Source organism: Anomaloglossus baeobatrachus, chromosome 6, assembly GCF_048569485.1.
Source record: "Anomaloglossus baeobatrachus isolate aAnoBae1 chromosome 6, aAnoBae1.hap1, whole genome shotgun sequence".
Lineage (NCBI taxonomy): Eukaryota > Metazoa > Chordata > Amphibia > Anura > Aromobatidae > Anomaloglossus > Anomaloglossus baeobatrachus.
The window spans coordinates 267,349,984-267,366,165 of record NC_134358.1 but is presented as its reverse complement, the minus strand read 5'-3'; the positions used below and the strand labels follow the sequence as shown (position 1 = coordinate 267,366,165).

The window sequence follows — 16,182 nt, the reverse complement described above, 5'->3', positions numbered from 1 at the left end:
CTGGCAGGTGCCACTGACGGAGTCCGCCAAGGAGAAAACCGCTTTTGTTACGCCGGAGGGTCTCTTCCACTATGTTGTCTTGCCTTTTGGGTTACATGGCGCTCCGGCCACGTTCCAGAGGTTGATGGACTTAGTGCTGGAACCCCACCAGGCGTATGCATCAGCGTACCTTGATGACATCATTATTTACAGCTCCGATTGGCAGACCCACTTGGAACACGTACAAGCGGTGGTGGACGCGCTTCGAACAGCCGGATTGACAGCCAATCCCAAGAAATGTGCGTTGGGACTCACGGAAGCCCACTACTTGGGCTACGTGATAGGCCAAGGAGTGATTAAGCCCCAAATTAACAAGGTTGAGGCGATCCAGAAGTGGCCTAGATCCCTGACCACGAAGCAGGTTAGGGCCTTCCTGGGTATCGTGGGGTACTACAGGAGGTTTGTAAAGGATTTTGCGGGACTATCAGCCCCCTTGATGGACCTTCTCAAAGGCAAGAAGTCCGTCATGGTGCGCTGGACTCCGCAGGCCAAGGACTCCTTCCGGGCCCTGAAGGGGGTCCTGTGCGGACAGCCCGTTCTTGTACACCCTGATTTCCGGAAGGAGTTCATAGTACAGACTGACGCCTCAGAGGTCGGCCTGGGGGCAGTGTTGTCTCAGGTGGTTCAGGGGGAGGTACACCCCGTCACCTTCTTAAGTAGGAATCGCACCCCTCCCGAGCGGAATTATAGCGTAGTGGAGAAGGAGTGCCTGGCGATCAAGTGGGCCTTGGAGTCCCTACGCTATTACCTGCTGGGACGGCAGTTTCACTTGGTGACGGATCACTCTCCACTGGTCTGGATGAGGTCCGCCAAGGAACAGTATGCCCGGGTTACCCGGTGGTTCCTTTCTCTGCAGAACTTCCGGTTTACGGTTGAACATAGGGCCGGTGGGTTGCAGGGCAACGCCGATGCCTTTTCCCGCGGCCCGTGTTTGATGGCGGGAGTTCAACCCCGCACGCTTGAACTGAGGGGGGGTATGTGAGACTGTGACCGGGGTTATCTATGACGGCCGGTATGTCTCGCCCCGGTTGTGCTCACTCCATGATAGAAAGTAAGTCCACTCTAGGGTTAATGCTGTTTCCTTACAGGCTGAAGGAAGGGTTAAATGGAAACAGGAACAAGGGCAGGTGTGCCGGGTGTGGGGGAGTGAACAGAACTCCCTGAGCTCTCTGCTGGAGAGGCACATGTATATTGCTGTGGATTTTCGTTTGGACATTAAAACCGTGTGCTGTGAACCTTAATGCCTGGATCCCGTGTCTTCTGCTGCGCAGCCGACCGTGCTACCTCACAATATACAATGTGGAATTGAGGTGTCAGCATCAGTTTGTGATTGCTACAGCTTAGGAATGCTGCTGACACCACTGCTGCTAGACAGTTAAGCCTTGCCAGTGGGTTTCCTTCCAGGTAGTTGAGATAGTTAGGAAGGCGATAGAGTAGGGAACTTTGTTTGCCAGAAACTGCATTTTATCATCATCTAGTGATTACTAATTGTGTTGTCCCTCCACAAATTGCTCCTCCAACCTCTAAATAGTGAAAAATCTGTTGTCTAGCTCCAAATACTATTTCAGCCTCTAAATAGTGCAAAATATGTTTTGCAGCTACAAATTGGTATTTCAGCCTCTAAATAGTATAAAATCTGTTCTCCAGCTCTTGTTTGTGCTACAACTTGTAGATGAAGGCCAGAAAGAGCATGTGCTATGGTGAATAGCAAGTGCTGCACCAAATGGCCTCTCATCCTCTTGCTCCGCTTCAACATCACACTCAGTCCAGTCCTTAGAGGTGCCACCACAATTTCTTTTGTTTTTCCCCAAGTCACAACTCTCCAACTGCTTATCTGACTGTGGGGAATCACAGATGGGCGAGTCTGCCAAACTTTTCAACATTCTATTCTGTGGGCATCAGAAGTCTGCTCTAAAGATTCACAGGCACAAGAGGAGGAAAGCATCTGCTTTGATGCCCAAAATCTTTCTGAGTTGGAGCCAGGTTGAGTTAACGAAGTAGGCTCCAATCAGAATGCAGGCCCTCATTACCAAATGTTAACATCCGGGGGTGGAGGCAATGATGGTGAAACTCAGATAGCTGAGGAAGGCTTAATGTACCATGCAGTCAGAGTAGGAAGTGAATGGCAGGAATGGTGACTCTCAGTGCATAGAGTGAAACAGAGAGGATGACAATGAGGTTGTAGATTCCACTTAGTATGAACCGAGAGGAGTAGCTCAGCAGAGGAGGTGGTGGAGAAGGAGGGTTATGGGGTTATGTTGCCACTTCCCACACAAACACATAATGATGCAACCATAACCTGCACTGCATCCTCAGCCACAACTCTCGCTATGGCCAGCAGTGGTTGTGGGTTTGCAGTTTGTATGGGCAGCAAGGGTTACCTAGCCTCAGCCTTTTTAAGACCGCAAAGGATGACCCAACTTACGTTATTTGCAAACTCTAAAAAAAACGATTCAGTAGAGGCAAAAAATTCTAATTATTTGACAACAGCACGCATGGCTTGGCACATGCGCAATCAACATAAATTGTTTTGGAAATCTTACTGCGCTAAAATGTTGCCTAGTGGACAATCCCAGCCACAATAAATTGCATCTGTAGCTTCTTTATCCTCTGTCACCATTGCAAGTGCTGTCACATAGGTCTCCGATCTGTAAAAATACAACCGACTACATTGTTAATGGTCGGTATGTACAACATAAGTGGTGTGATACTGGAAGTTTGTGCTAGTACTTGTAGTCTCACAAGTCCCAGAAAGGGATGGTGGCCCAAAAGGGGGCGGAAAACCAAAGTGGGGTCATGGCCCAAAAGAAAGTGGAGACCCATAAAGAAGTGATCACCCAAAATGGTGTGGAGCATCCCAAGTCCAAAGGGGCAGTGGCCTGCGGTGTGGACTTTGACTCCAGCGATGAACCATGGGAATTTTCCATTGAAGGGAATGGAGAACTTATGACTGCACTATTAGACCCGGTAAGCTTGCTGACCCTTTTAAGGGCCATGCTCGATGTACCAGGAAGAGGGTTGATGTCTGGAGAAATCATGGGTATATTAAGGAATATCTGATGGCTGGCATTTAGCTTAATACAGCCAATGGTATGCCATACCATGACTTACAACATCCCATTATAATAGGCCGAGACTGTGGAGTATTTGGGACTTGTGGGAGCTGGGAGAAGTGTCCGGTGGCTTGTGTAAGAGCTGAAATGGCCAGAAGGAGGCCCCCACCACAGCAGGGTGCTGAAGGGGTTCCTTGTTGTATGTGTGTGTGTAATAAGCAGACGATAAAGACTCCTAAGATAGACAGTCCTAAGTTAGGGGTTACCAAAGAAAATTGTGGACATGCCCAACTTAGTGACATGAATGTTAAAGAAATAAACTATAGTGTGACGGTTAAAAATGGGGAAGCTCAAGATAAGGGGGCCGACATCTGGTTAAGTGTGGACATATTGGTCTAGGACACCAGGGGGAGTGACGATGACAAACAAGTAAGAGTTGAGTAAGAAGGGTAACTCTTCCTCCCGACACTGGAGATGTAATAAGCGCCAAGAGGTGGAACAAGCTACACCTTCTGAGTGTGCAAAAAAGGTTGAGTGCATTGATGAGGGAGGCACATTTCCAGTAACAACCGCTAGTGTTGGTCAAACATCGATGTCCTGCAAGAGAAAGAGGAATTGGAGCTGGCACTGACACATTATAATGACAGAAATCAGCAGGTTGAAATTGTGAAAAATGAGCTGACTAAGTAAGTTGTAGTGGTGTCCCCTACAGTTTCCAAGCATGCAGCTGATGGTCTGTTGATTGACAATACTATAGGATGAAATCCTGGAAAGCACTGTAGGAGATGACATTCTAGAGAGTGGAATAGGAAAACGAATCATGGAGAATGTTAGTGGAGGAAAAATCTATGAAGATCATGGTGAGCAGACTAGAGGTCCATCCAGTGCTGGAATGATGGACAGCACCAAAACTGTTGAAGGTAACACTGCAGAGACTCCAGAGGAAGTTGAAAGTAATGTCGTGCAGACCCAAAGCTGAGGATGTGGGAGTGGAAAGAGCCACTGAAGAGGTGAAGTCTGGGCCAGAGGTCTCATTAAGAGCTGAGAGCTTGGCTGAACCTACTAATGGAGTCAAAACTGAAGACATAGAGATTGACTTGGTTCAGAAGAGTGAGAAAACCAAGGTTAAAGGAAAAGAGAAACCCAAAGGCTCTAAGGCTAGGGCTGAACCTGAGGAGAATGTAACTCAAGAGGTGGAGCCTTTGGTAAGGGAAAAAGGTGGGTGCAAAAGACCAAAGGAATTAGTCTGGTCTTTAAGTGCATGTTAGATGTGCCTGAAGATTTAAAAGAAGCCTGTGCCAGTGAGACGGTGTATGAAAAATTCAAGAAAGCCATAAGAGCATCTAAAAGTGTTTTTTTGCTCCAGAGGGTAATCTATTGGTGGTGTGGTGTGTAAGTAAAGCCACAAAGAAGCAGGTGACTATGCACCTATCATGTCTTCATACAAAATGGATCATCACTGCAAACAAGGAAGAAGCCACCAGACACTTGGAGCGTATGAAGCAGCTGACCGCAGCATTTCAGGAAGTAGTGGTGGTGAAGAAATGGTTAATTGTGCTTGCAATACTAGCACTGAGAAGTAACCTTCAATGAGCAAGGAAGATTCCAGGTATTACAGCTGTTGAATTGGAAAAAGATAGTGGAAAAGTTTGAATTTACAGAGAGACTGCAGAAGCAATGAAGAAAGTTCAGAATGTATTGGAGTTCATGGAAGATTTCATACAAGTGCCAGGAAAACTTGTCATGAAAGTTATTGGGAAAAATAGAAGAGTCATGCAGGAGATTGTGAATAAGTCTGGTGTGACAAGAATGAAAATTGATGATCGTAAGGAAGGCAAGGTACCCAGTGAAATTGGTATGGTTCCATTTATCAATTGTGAAAAGAAAGGAGTGTGTTGAAAATGTATGAGTTATCCTAGAGTATCACCTAGGATACCTAAAAGAACTAAAGCAATTGAATCTGGAAGGACCGAGAATTGCAGATCAACTTTGTCAAGTTAGTTTGAGGTTGCGACCGTTTGTAGGCCGTGGCTCAGAGAAAGAAGAGTGTGGCCTACCTGGTAAATGAGTTGCCTCAGATAGCAGAGGAAGCGGGTCCTTTAGTGAAAGGAGCCAAGATCATAGAAGTCCTATCTATACACTGGCTGTACCACAGACTCTGAAGGAGCTAAGCCCTCTAAGACGAAATCCGAAAGAAAGGATGGAGGTAGCGATGTGTCTCTAGCTAAGATTGTGATGGGAAAAGGCGCTGACTGAGATATGACCTAAGACGTTTGGAAAAAAGAGGCCATGGTAGATCTGCAAAACAAGAATGTGGAGGATCTAGATATGGCAGATCTTCTGTCAGTTCAGTGCTGAGGTACCAGACAGTAGTCCCTGTGATGCGCTAGATAACTCAGAGTCAGACCTGACAGTAGTTTTGACTAAAAGTGAGTCTCACTACCACACTAACCATTAGGCCTCTGTCACACTTGTGCCTGCGGTACGTGTTTGCCAGTTTTTTCACGTACCGGAGGCATGTACACACGTGGATATATTATTTCATAATCGTTTGGACACACATAAGTATTTTGGAATGGAACGTGTGTCCGTTCCATACTTACGTGTGTCCGTGTGTTCCTCACGCCGACATGTCCACGTTTTCTCTGGAAGCACGGGGGTCACACGGCCCGCACCCATACCACACGGATGTAGTGTGGATGCGGTCCCATGTGACACGCGCCAGAGAAACACGTGTCATTATTTTAAAATTAAAAAAAAAAATACTCACCTCCACCAGCCCTGCAGAATCTTCCGCTCCAAACAGTTGCTGCCGGCCGCCGCTCATTATGAGCATGTAAAAGAGGTGGGCGTGCTGTCACGGGCTCTAATCTCTTGGCTGGAATCTAATCGCTTGGCTTGAAGCAGCATCAGCGGGGAGTGGGCGTGGCTGGAGCCAAAGATCAGAACCCTGGACAGCAGCGAGAACCACGTGAGTATGTAGTTCTATGTGTGTTATTGCGGATAGCACACGGAGAACACACGTGGACCATGGCACGTGTGTGATTTCCACGTGAGTGTGGCAGAGGCCTTAGAGGTGGTTATAGAGAGAGGTCTGACAAGGAGGCATATCTAAAGCCTGCTTTACACGCTGCAATATATCTTACAATGTGTCGGTGGCTTCACGTCGTAAGTGACGCACATCCGGCATTGTAAGTTACATTGCAGTGTGTGACAGGTACGTGCGATTGCGATTGAACGTTAAAACGTTCATCGCATACACATCGTACCTGTCTCTAAAATTGCACGTCAAATTGTTCATCATACCCGGGGTAGCACACATTGCAGTGTGTGACACCCCGGGAACGATGAACAGATCTTACCAGCGTCCTGCGGCTCCCGGCCCACAATGCGGAAGGAAGGAGGTGAGCGGGATGTTTACGAAATCGTATGCGAAATTGCAACGTGTAAAGCAGGCTTAAGAGGTGGGTTGACTGAGAAGGATCAGTTGACAGTGACAGGTTGTGTTCCAAGGGCAGAACCTAAAAGTAGATAGATAAGGTTCTCGAGTCTGGAAGTATCTAAGGGTGCCAAGCCAGATGGCTTTAGTCATATGGGGGAGATATGTAAGAAGGGGACTGGCTACATTGTTAATGACAAGTATGTACCACATAAGTTGTGTGATCCTAGAAGTTTGTGCTGGTACTAGAAGTGCCACATTTTTCCTATAGTATTTACAGGTACAGTATCACGAATGGCTGGAGACATAAGTGGACTGGCCATTCACATACATGGGTGTGTCTGAGGTGTCACTCCTGACATGTAAAATGGAGCTTGTCTGTTTGGCATATGTGTGGAGTCTGAGGAGGTTGTGTGAGAGAAGCCTCTGAGAGAAGTGCGGTACACTGACAGGAGTCAATGTGTGGGGAGACTGCTAAATCTCCTGAGCATAACGGAGTGGAAATCCGTAGAATAATCCTGACCAGTGTCAGTGTGATCATTGTTGATGAGCCCACAGTAAAATGGGCAGGAAAACCGTGTTTGTTTATTTTATCTGTAAGACTAATGTTATGTTTGAGGAGTAGTTTATGCTGTGTTCTGAATAAACCTGCTGAACGTTTAAATTAAAGTGAGTTCTTGTGCTACCTCAAGACCAGCAAGTGAGTAAGTAATCCCACTATCCAGAGTGTGAACTGTTTGCAGCATCATAGGCGGCCAAAACTTCATTTGCTTTCCCGCTACAGTTGGGGTGAGTGAGAACCCGTCAGCTGTTACGGAAGTGGACATGTCTGATGATCTCAGACACTGAGCACATCACATTGTTCTCAATTCACCATAACATCTCTGCCTACACCTCATACCACTTGCCCAGTTGGCTTACTTATTTAATTAAGCTGTGCCTACGCTACACCAGCGTGTCGCAGACAACATCACCCGTTCATTGAAAAACTGTGTCTGACAGGCTCTATTTCTCCACTAACACCAGATAGAGCAAGCATGGCCAGGGGCATTACATCTGGCTAATGGGCACTGGGTATCTCTGGTGGCTGTGGGGCCAGCAGGTAAGGGGCTGCTCCACAAGTCTTGAAATCCCCAAGGCTTATGGGACAAACTTCTGTATCTGCCACTTACTCCACTACTTCTGCCTCTTCCACCCTCCTCTAGGGCCTCCACCTGCGCCCTCAACCTCTTCCTTAATGTAACATGTATTCCAACACTGCAGAGAGAAACCCCCCACCTTTGTCCAGCACAGCAAGGGCTCAATGAAATCAGACAGTGTTGAAATTAAAATGCATTGGAGAACACAGTCACACAGCTGAAGAGTTGTGGACAGCTATCAAGGCCGAGATTCAGCAATGGATGTCTCCACTGAACCTGGAGCCAGGAAAGGCTGCGTGCAATAACGGTGTGAACTCGGTGGCGGTTCTACGCTGAGGCAATTTCACACACATTCCTTGCATGTCTTATGTCCTCAATCTGGCTGGACATCAATTTCTAGGTCATTGCTCCAGCCTGGATGCATACAGCAGATGGCATGGTCGCTGTGTGCTGATTTCAACCTTTCACTTCCTATTCTACATCACTACCGAGGTATTTCGGTCTACCGGTTAACTGGTTGATATGCGATGTGCCAATATGGTGGAATTCCACTCAGCACATGTTGCAGCGACTGTGGTAGCAGCAACAAACCCTGGTGAAGTATATCATGATGCAAAACTTGGGCCAATACAGTCCGGTCATGGAGAAAATCAAACTTGTGGGAGTGGTCATAGATGAAGGACCTCTGCACCCTTCTGCAGAGTTTCAAAATGGCTACTGAGATGGTTAGCACTGACAATGCCATCATCAGCATCACTATTGCGGTCATCTATATGCTGGAGCATGATTTGAATAGTCAGCGGGAGCAGATGGTGGTCCCAGAGGAAGAGGAAGATGTTCGAGGTGTACATGGAGGACATTCTAGTGTAAAGGCCGCTTTACACGCTGCAATATCGGTACCGATATCGCTAGCTTGGGTACCCGCCCCATCGGTAGTGCAACACAGGCAAATCGCTGCCCGTGGCGCACAACATCGCCTAGACCCATCACACTACTTACCTGCCTAGCGACGTCGCTTTGACCGGCGAACCTCCTCCTTTCTAAGGGTGCAGTCCATGCAGCGTCACAGCGACGTTACTAAGTGGCCGCCCAATAGAAGCGGAGGGGCGGAAATGAGTGGGCATAACATCCCGCCCACCTCTTTCCTTACTCATTGAGGGCGGGACGCAGATAAGGAGAGGTTTGCAGCAGCAAAGATATTCGAGAATGGACCCCCATGTCACCGATGAGCGATTTTGCACGTTTCTGTGACAATGCAAAATCGCTCATAGGTGTCACACGCAACAACATCGCTAAAGCGACCGGATGTGCGTCACAAACTCCGTGACCCCCAACAAGATTGCTTTAGCGATGTCGTAGCGTGTAAAGCGGCCTTTAGTCAAAGCTCTACTGAGCAAACACCGACTTGTGTTATCCCAAGAGAACTGAGAACAACTTCTGTTACAAGTGAGCCTACTCCTATCCATTTCTTTGGCAGCAGCACATTGCTACAACTTGTAAATGGGGGAAAGAAAAAGCATGTGCTAGATAGGATGGCAAGTGCTGCATAAATCGGCCTATTTCTCTTCCTACACCTCAACATCACACACAGTTCATTCCTCAAAGGTGCTACCCCAATTATACTTGTTTCCCCCTACGTCCCAACATTCCAACCACCAAACTAACTCTGGGGAACCACACATGGAATATTCTGCAGAGCTGTTCACACATTCTACCCCACGGGGATCAGAGGTCTTCTCCAAAAATACACAGACTGAAGAGGAGGAAAGCATCTGCAGTGATGCCAAAAACTTTGTCATTTGGATATGGGCCCAGAAGAAATAGAGTCCAAGCAGGATCCAAACCCTTGTAAACAGATGTTAACACTAGAGGGTGGAGGTGAAGATGATGAGACTCAGATACCTGAGGCGCATACGTACTTGTACTGTGAAGTCAGGTTAGGAAGAGGGGTGGCGTGACTGTCAGGGCACGGAGTCAGACAACCGAGAGGATGACGAAGAAGTTGTAGATCCCACTTGGTGTGAACCAAGAGGCATGCAGCTGAGTAGCTAAGCAGAAGAGATGGAGGAGGATGACGAGGGGCTTGCCGCACAGACACAGAGTGATGCAACCAAGACAACCCCTGTATCCTCAGCCACAACTCTGACTTTGTACAGCAGCGGTGGAAGGTCTACATTTTGCATGGGTGGCAAGGTTGCTTAGCCTGGGTCTTTTTTGTGACCAGAATGGATGACCCAACTCACATTCTCTGCAAACTTTGTAAAAAAAATGATTCAGTAGAGTGTGTACTACATGCATGAACTGTCACATTACCAACCAACAAATGTTAGTCTGGGAATTTTGCAGCACTAAAATGCGGCCTAGTGGAAATTGCCAACCAACTAATGCCCCATTAACCACATCTGATGTTTCTTACTCATCCATCACCCTCAAAACGTTTCTCACCCAGCAGCAGAACCTCTACTTGTTTAACCGTGAAAGCCGAGGTGAGTGAGAGCTTGTTAGTTGTTGCGGAAGTGGACAAGCCTGTGGATTTTGACTTCACAGATAGAGTTAAGCGCGGTTCTAGGTTCGAGGTTCTCCAGTTCTAGGCTCGAGTGATTTTGGGGGCTGTTCGAGATCGAACTAGAACTCGAGCTTTTTGCAAAAGCTCGATAGTTCTAGATACGTTCGAGAACGGTTCTAGCAGCAAAAAGCAGGGCTTTTTACAGCTACAGTGTGCAGGAGCCATCGCTGGCAGCCTGCCAGAAGCTGGTAACCAAGATAAACATCGGGTATCCAACCAAAGCGCTTTGGTTAGTAACCCGCTGTTTATCCTAGTTACGTGCAGGAAGCGCACACTTCCCCGCTCAGCTCGCTCCGCTCCCTCCTGCCCGCGGCATTTACACATACACACACACACACACACACACATGGTCCCGCTCGGCTTACCTGCGGTGATGAAGTCCCGCCATCCCGACCTCAGTGCTGTCACTGTCCTCCATGGCCGCCGCTTGTCACATCACCTTCTCTCGCTTCCGACCAGAGACTGACTAGCGGTGACGTCACGGGCCTCTCGCGATGCTTGGCTGTGAAGGTGGCGGTCATTGAACTCAGTGACAGGGGCTGTCAGTGTGCTGGAGATCAGCGCAGGTAATGTACCTCGCTGACAGCAGCACTTGTCATCCCCTGCAGTGACCTGGGCTGACCCATTGATGTTAGCTCAGGTCACTGCACTGCTCTCCCAGCCAATGGGGAACATCCTGCTCTTCATTGACTGGGACAGTGTGGATCGTCATGGCAACCCCTTGGATTACACCAGACCTGGATTTGTTTTTCTTTCTAATAAATTGGTTAAAGAGGGAATGTTTTGGGGAGTGTTTTTTCAAATAAAAATGTGTTTGTCGTCTATTTTTTTTTATTACTGACTGGGTTGGTGATGTCGGGTATCTGATAGACGCCTGACCTCACCAACCCCAGGGCTTGATGCCAGGTGACATTACACATCTGGTATTAACCCCATATATTACCCCGTTTGCCACCGCACCAGGGCGCGGGATGAGCTGGGGCAAAGCACCAGGATTGGCGCATCTAATGGATGCGCCACTTCTGGGGCGGCTGCGGCCTGCTATTTTTAGGCTGGGGAGAGTCCAATACCATGGACCTCCTTAGTCTGAGAATATCAGACCCCAGCTGTCTGCTTTACCTTGGCTGGTGATCCAATTTTGGGGGGACCCCTACGTGTTTTTTTTTTTTAATTATTTATTTAATTTAAAATAACAGTGTGGGGTGCCCTCAGTTTTGGATTACCAGCCAAGGTGAGGTTGCCAGCTGTGGTCTGCAGGCTGCAGCCGTCTGCTTTACCCTAGCTGGCTACAAAACAAGGGGGAACCCTACGTCATTTTTTTTTCATTTTTTTGGCTAAATACAAAGCTAAGCACCCCTTAGTGCCACATGAAAGGCACCAAAGGGTGCAAAATTACAAAATGCAGGAGAGTGGGACATTATGTGTCTTTCTGCCCTTATAATGACAGAAAATACTGATATGAAGTGCACAAGCACAAGAAAATCACCAGAGCGCTCTACGCTGTGAAAAGCAGTAGAAAATGGCACTGGAGTGAACATGTGACCGCCTCATGTAGGATGAAGCTATGGATCCTGGGTAAATTTATGCATTTACCCTCATTCAGTTTTTTTGCAGTACACAAAAAAAACGGAAGGCACACAGATGACAAACAGATGACATACGGACCGTCTACGGAACGGAAACGGATGCCACACGGATGCACCCGTGAAAAAAAACGGACTGTTTTTTGCAGACCACAAAAATGGATCGGTCGTGTTAATGTAGCCTTATTCTGATCTGCCGTTTATAAACAGCAGGCCGAAATAAGTGAATAACGCCCCCCGGCGTCAGAAAATCTCCGGGGTTTCAGGGCTAGCTGAGACCCTGGAGATCATGATTCAGGACGGTTTTTCCGGTCCCTGCTCACGTGATCACAGGTATACACCGTACACCGATGATCACGTTACAGTAAATGACAGCGCCGGTAAAAAATTATTTATCTCCCATCTGGCATGAACAAACACTTCTCCACTTCTTCTCCACTTCTTCTCCACTTCTTCTCCACTTTTTCTCCACTTTTTCTCCACTTTTTCTCCACTTTTTCTCCATTTTTTCTCCACTTTTTCTCCATTTTTTCTCCACTTTTTCTCCACTTTTCTCCACTTTTTCTCCACTTTTTCTCCACTTTTCTCCACTTTTTCTCCACTTTTTCTACATTTTTTCTCCACTTTTTCTCCACTTTTTCTACATTTTTTCTCCACTTTTTCTCCACTTTTTCTCCATTTTTTCTCCATTTTTTCTCCACTTTTTCTCCACTTTTTCTCCACTTTTTCTCCACTTTTTCTCCATTTTTCTCCACTTTTTCTCCACTTTTTCTCCATTTTCTTTCTCCACTTTTTCTACATTTTTTCTCCACTTTTTCTCCACTTTTTCTCCACTTTTTCTCCACTTTTTCTACATTTTTTCTCCACTTTTTCTCCACTTTTTCTCCATTTTTTCTCCATTTTTTCTCCACTTTTTCTCCACTTTTTCTCCACTTTTTCTCCATTTTTCTCCACTTTTTCTCCACTTTTTCTCCATTTTCTTTCTCCACTTTTTCTACATTTTTTCTCCACTTTTTCTCCACTTTTTCTCCACTTTTTCTCCACTTTTTCTACATTTTTTCTCCACTTTTTCTCCACTTTTTCTCCACATTTCTCTACTTTTTCTCCACTTTTTCTCCACTTTTTCTCCATTTTTTTCTCCACTTTTTCTCCACTTTTACTCCACTTTTTCTCCACTTTTTCTCCACTTTTTCTCCACTTTTTCTCCGTTCTTTTTCTATGGTCGGTCTAACCATTAGCTCTGCCATGCATACTGTAGCTCTACACCTACTGCACATGTTACTTTATGATTGACATCTCTTTCGTACCAGAGCTGTCTAAGCCTACTCTGACCCCATATTTGTCATTACTATATTGTCCTTGTACTGTATTATGACATTTGTATCATGTGTTTCATTTCTTGCTGTGTTGCAATTTTTTTGCTGCATCCCAATTGTACCTCTACATTGTTCGAGTTTATGTTATTGTTCTCTCACTCTTATGTGATACTGATTATTGTCATTTTTCATGATTACATGCAGATAAGTCCAATCTGACGAAGGCTCAGGCCGAAACGTCATTTGTAACTTGTTTTTGACAAAAACATATATGCTTATGAAAAATTTTTTTTTCTTAATACGGACAAATAAAGAGTGATTTTGCATTACTATCCGTTGTGACTTACTGACTTAGTCTGGGAGATTTAGAGTGCCGAGGTTACTCACTAATTTTATCTATTATTACCTCTGAGCACCTATATACCAGTGAGCAGAGCTTCCTCTACAGTAGTTCTCCTGATTAGGCATGCCCTTACCTCATGAGCAGGGCATTGCAGCTTTGGTAGCAACCATTACGACATGGACTCTGCTGCTGTGGACCCGGGGAGAGTGAGTGCAGATTCATTGCACCCACACTCCTCACATGAAGGGTCCGCACTCCTAGAAAATGGGGGATACGTTCCCTGAGTGTCTCCCCCCCATATTCTAGACGGTCCAGAGTCATCGTGGGACCCCTTTATTTTTTTTCTTACAATAAATTGGTGAAAGAGGAAATGTTTTGGGGACTGTTTTTTCAAATAAATTTCTTTTGTCGATTTTTTGTTTTTGTTAGTACTGACAGTTTATGATGTTGGGTATCTAATAGACGCCATGACATCACAAACTGCTGGGCTTGATCTCAGGTGACTTTACAGCTAGTATCAACCCAATTTATTACCCCGTTTGCCACTGCACCAGGGCACGGGATGAGCTGGGGTGAAGCGCCAGGATTGGCGCATCTAGTGGATGCGCCACGTCTGGGGTGCCTGCGGCCTGCTATTTTTAGGCTGTGAAGGCCCAATAACTATGGACCTTCCCACCCTGAGAATACCAGACCACAGCTGTCCGCTTTACCTTGGCTGGTGATCCAATTTGGAGGGGACCCTACTTTTTTTGTGTAATTATTAATATTTATAAAATAATTATAAAAAAAGAGCCTGGGGGACCTCCACATTGGATCCCCAACCACGGTAAAGCTGCCAGCTGTGGTTTTCAGGCTACAGACATCTGCTTTACCCTAGCTGGCTATCAAAAATGGGGGGACCCAACGTCATTTTTTTTTTAACTATTTTTTAAATAGAAAAAATTAATGGGCTTCCCTGTATTTTGATTGCCAACCAAGGTAACGACAGGCAGATGGGGGTGGCAACCCATAGCTGTCTGCTTTATCTGCGCTGAGAATCAAAAATACCGCGGAGCGCTATGTCATTTTTTTTAAAGATTTATTTTTACAGCACTGTGATGTCCAGCAATCAAAATACAGGGAAGCCCATTTTGTTTTTAGTTATTTAAATAAATAATTAAAAAAAATATATATGGGCTCCCTCTGCATTTTTTGTATTGCTAGTAGTGATGAGCGAGCATGCTTGTCACTACTCGGTACTCGCACGAGTATCACTGTACTCGGGCTGCTCGGCGGGGACCGAGTAATCTCGCGATACTCGTGCTTTACTCGTGGTCTTCATTTCTGCATGTTGGCGCTCTTTTGAGAGCCAGCCCTCATGCAGGGATTGGCTGGCAGACCACTGCAATGCCACAGCCCTGTTAGTTGTGGAATTGCAGTGATTGGCCGGCCTGCACAGCGTCACCGAGCCTTTATATAGGCCGGCGCGCTGTGCTCTGCTCACAGCTATTCTGACAGTGAGTGTAGGGAGAGTGTCGCTGATTCAGGGAAAGCTTTGCGGCCCTTTATAGCTTTTTCAGTTGCAGGGCTGCAAACAGTGTTACCAAAAGTCCTTCTCAGGACTATTCTAGTTGTATACAGGCAGGCAGGGTATAGCCAGGTCGGCGTACAGTAGCAGAGTCCTTCTCAGGACTATTGTTGCTATATACAGGCAGGGTATAGCCAGGTCTGAATACAGGCTAGTGACCAAAAGAGTCCTTGTCAGGACTATTGTAGCAGTATACAGGCAGGCAGGCAGGCAGGGTAGTGGTGACCGTATACCAGCCTTCATATCTGGGGCTGGTGTACACAGTGTAAAACAGTCCAGATAGTGTCTGACTTGTCTGTACTGTAATTGTCGCTCCCCAAAAAAACCTGTTAGGTTATTATTGCGTCCGTGCTTGGTTTTTAAAACCGCACGTGTGTGCCTGTTGGTGGCAGCGTACAGGTGCACTGGTGTGCGTTTACCAAACTATTATATAACGCACAAGTGTAGTGTATAATACACGTCAGTCAGCAGTGGCTGATAGTGTCAGAGTTCTTAATTTTTGCTCCTAAAACCTGTGTTAGGTTATTATTGCGTCCGTGCTTGGTTTTTAAAACCGCACGTGTGTGCCTGTTGGTGGCAGCGTACAGGTGCACTGGTGTGCGTTTACCAAACTATTATATAACGCACAAGTGTAGTGTATAATACACGTCAGTCAGCAGTGGCTGATAGTGTCAGAGTTCTTAATTTTTGCTCCTAAAACCTGTGTTAGGTTCTTAGTGCGTCCGTGCTTGGTTTTTAAAACCGCACGTGTGTGCCTGTTGGTGGCAGCGTACAGGTGCACTGGTGTGCGTTTTTACCAAACTATTATATAACGCACAAGTGTAGTGTATAATACACGTCAGTCAGCAGTGGCTGATAGTGTCAGAGTTCTTAATTTTTGCTCCTAAAACCTGTGTTAGGTTCTTAGTGCGTCCGTGCTTGCATTTAAAAACCGCACGTGTGTGCCTGTCGGTGGCAGCGTACAGGTGCACTTGTGTGCAATTTCCACAAACTTTTATATAACGCACAAGTAGTGAATATACACGTCAGCAGTGCACAGCATTGCAAAATGCGCAAGGGCATTGGCAAGGAACAAGGAAGTGGACGTGATGGTGGTGCAGGCAGAGGCCGAGGTCGTGGGCAAGCTCTAATTTCGCC

The 16,182-nt window shown here is 46.4% G+C and overlaps 1 pseudogene; it reads left to right on the top strand.

The window, feature by feature from the left end:
- Positions 1-2,835: 2,835 nt before the first annotated feature.
- The window catches only part of LOC142243885 (RNA-binding protein FXR1-like), a 62,233-nt pseudogene continuing 48,886 nt past the window's right edge, over positions 2,836-16,182 (top strand).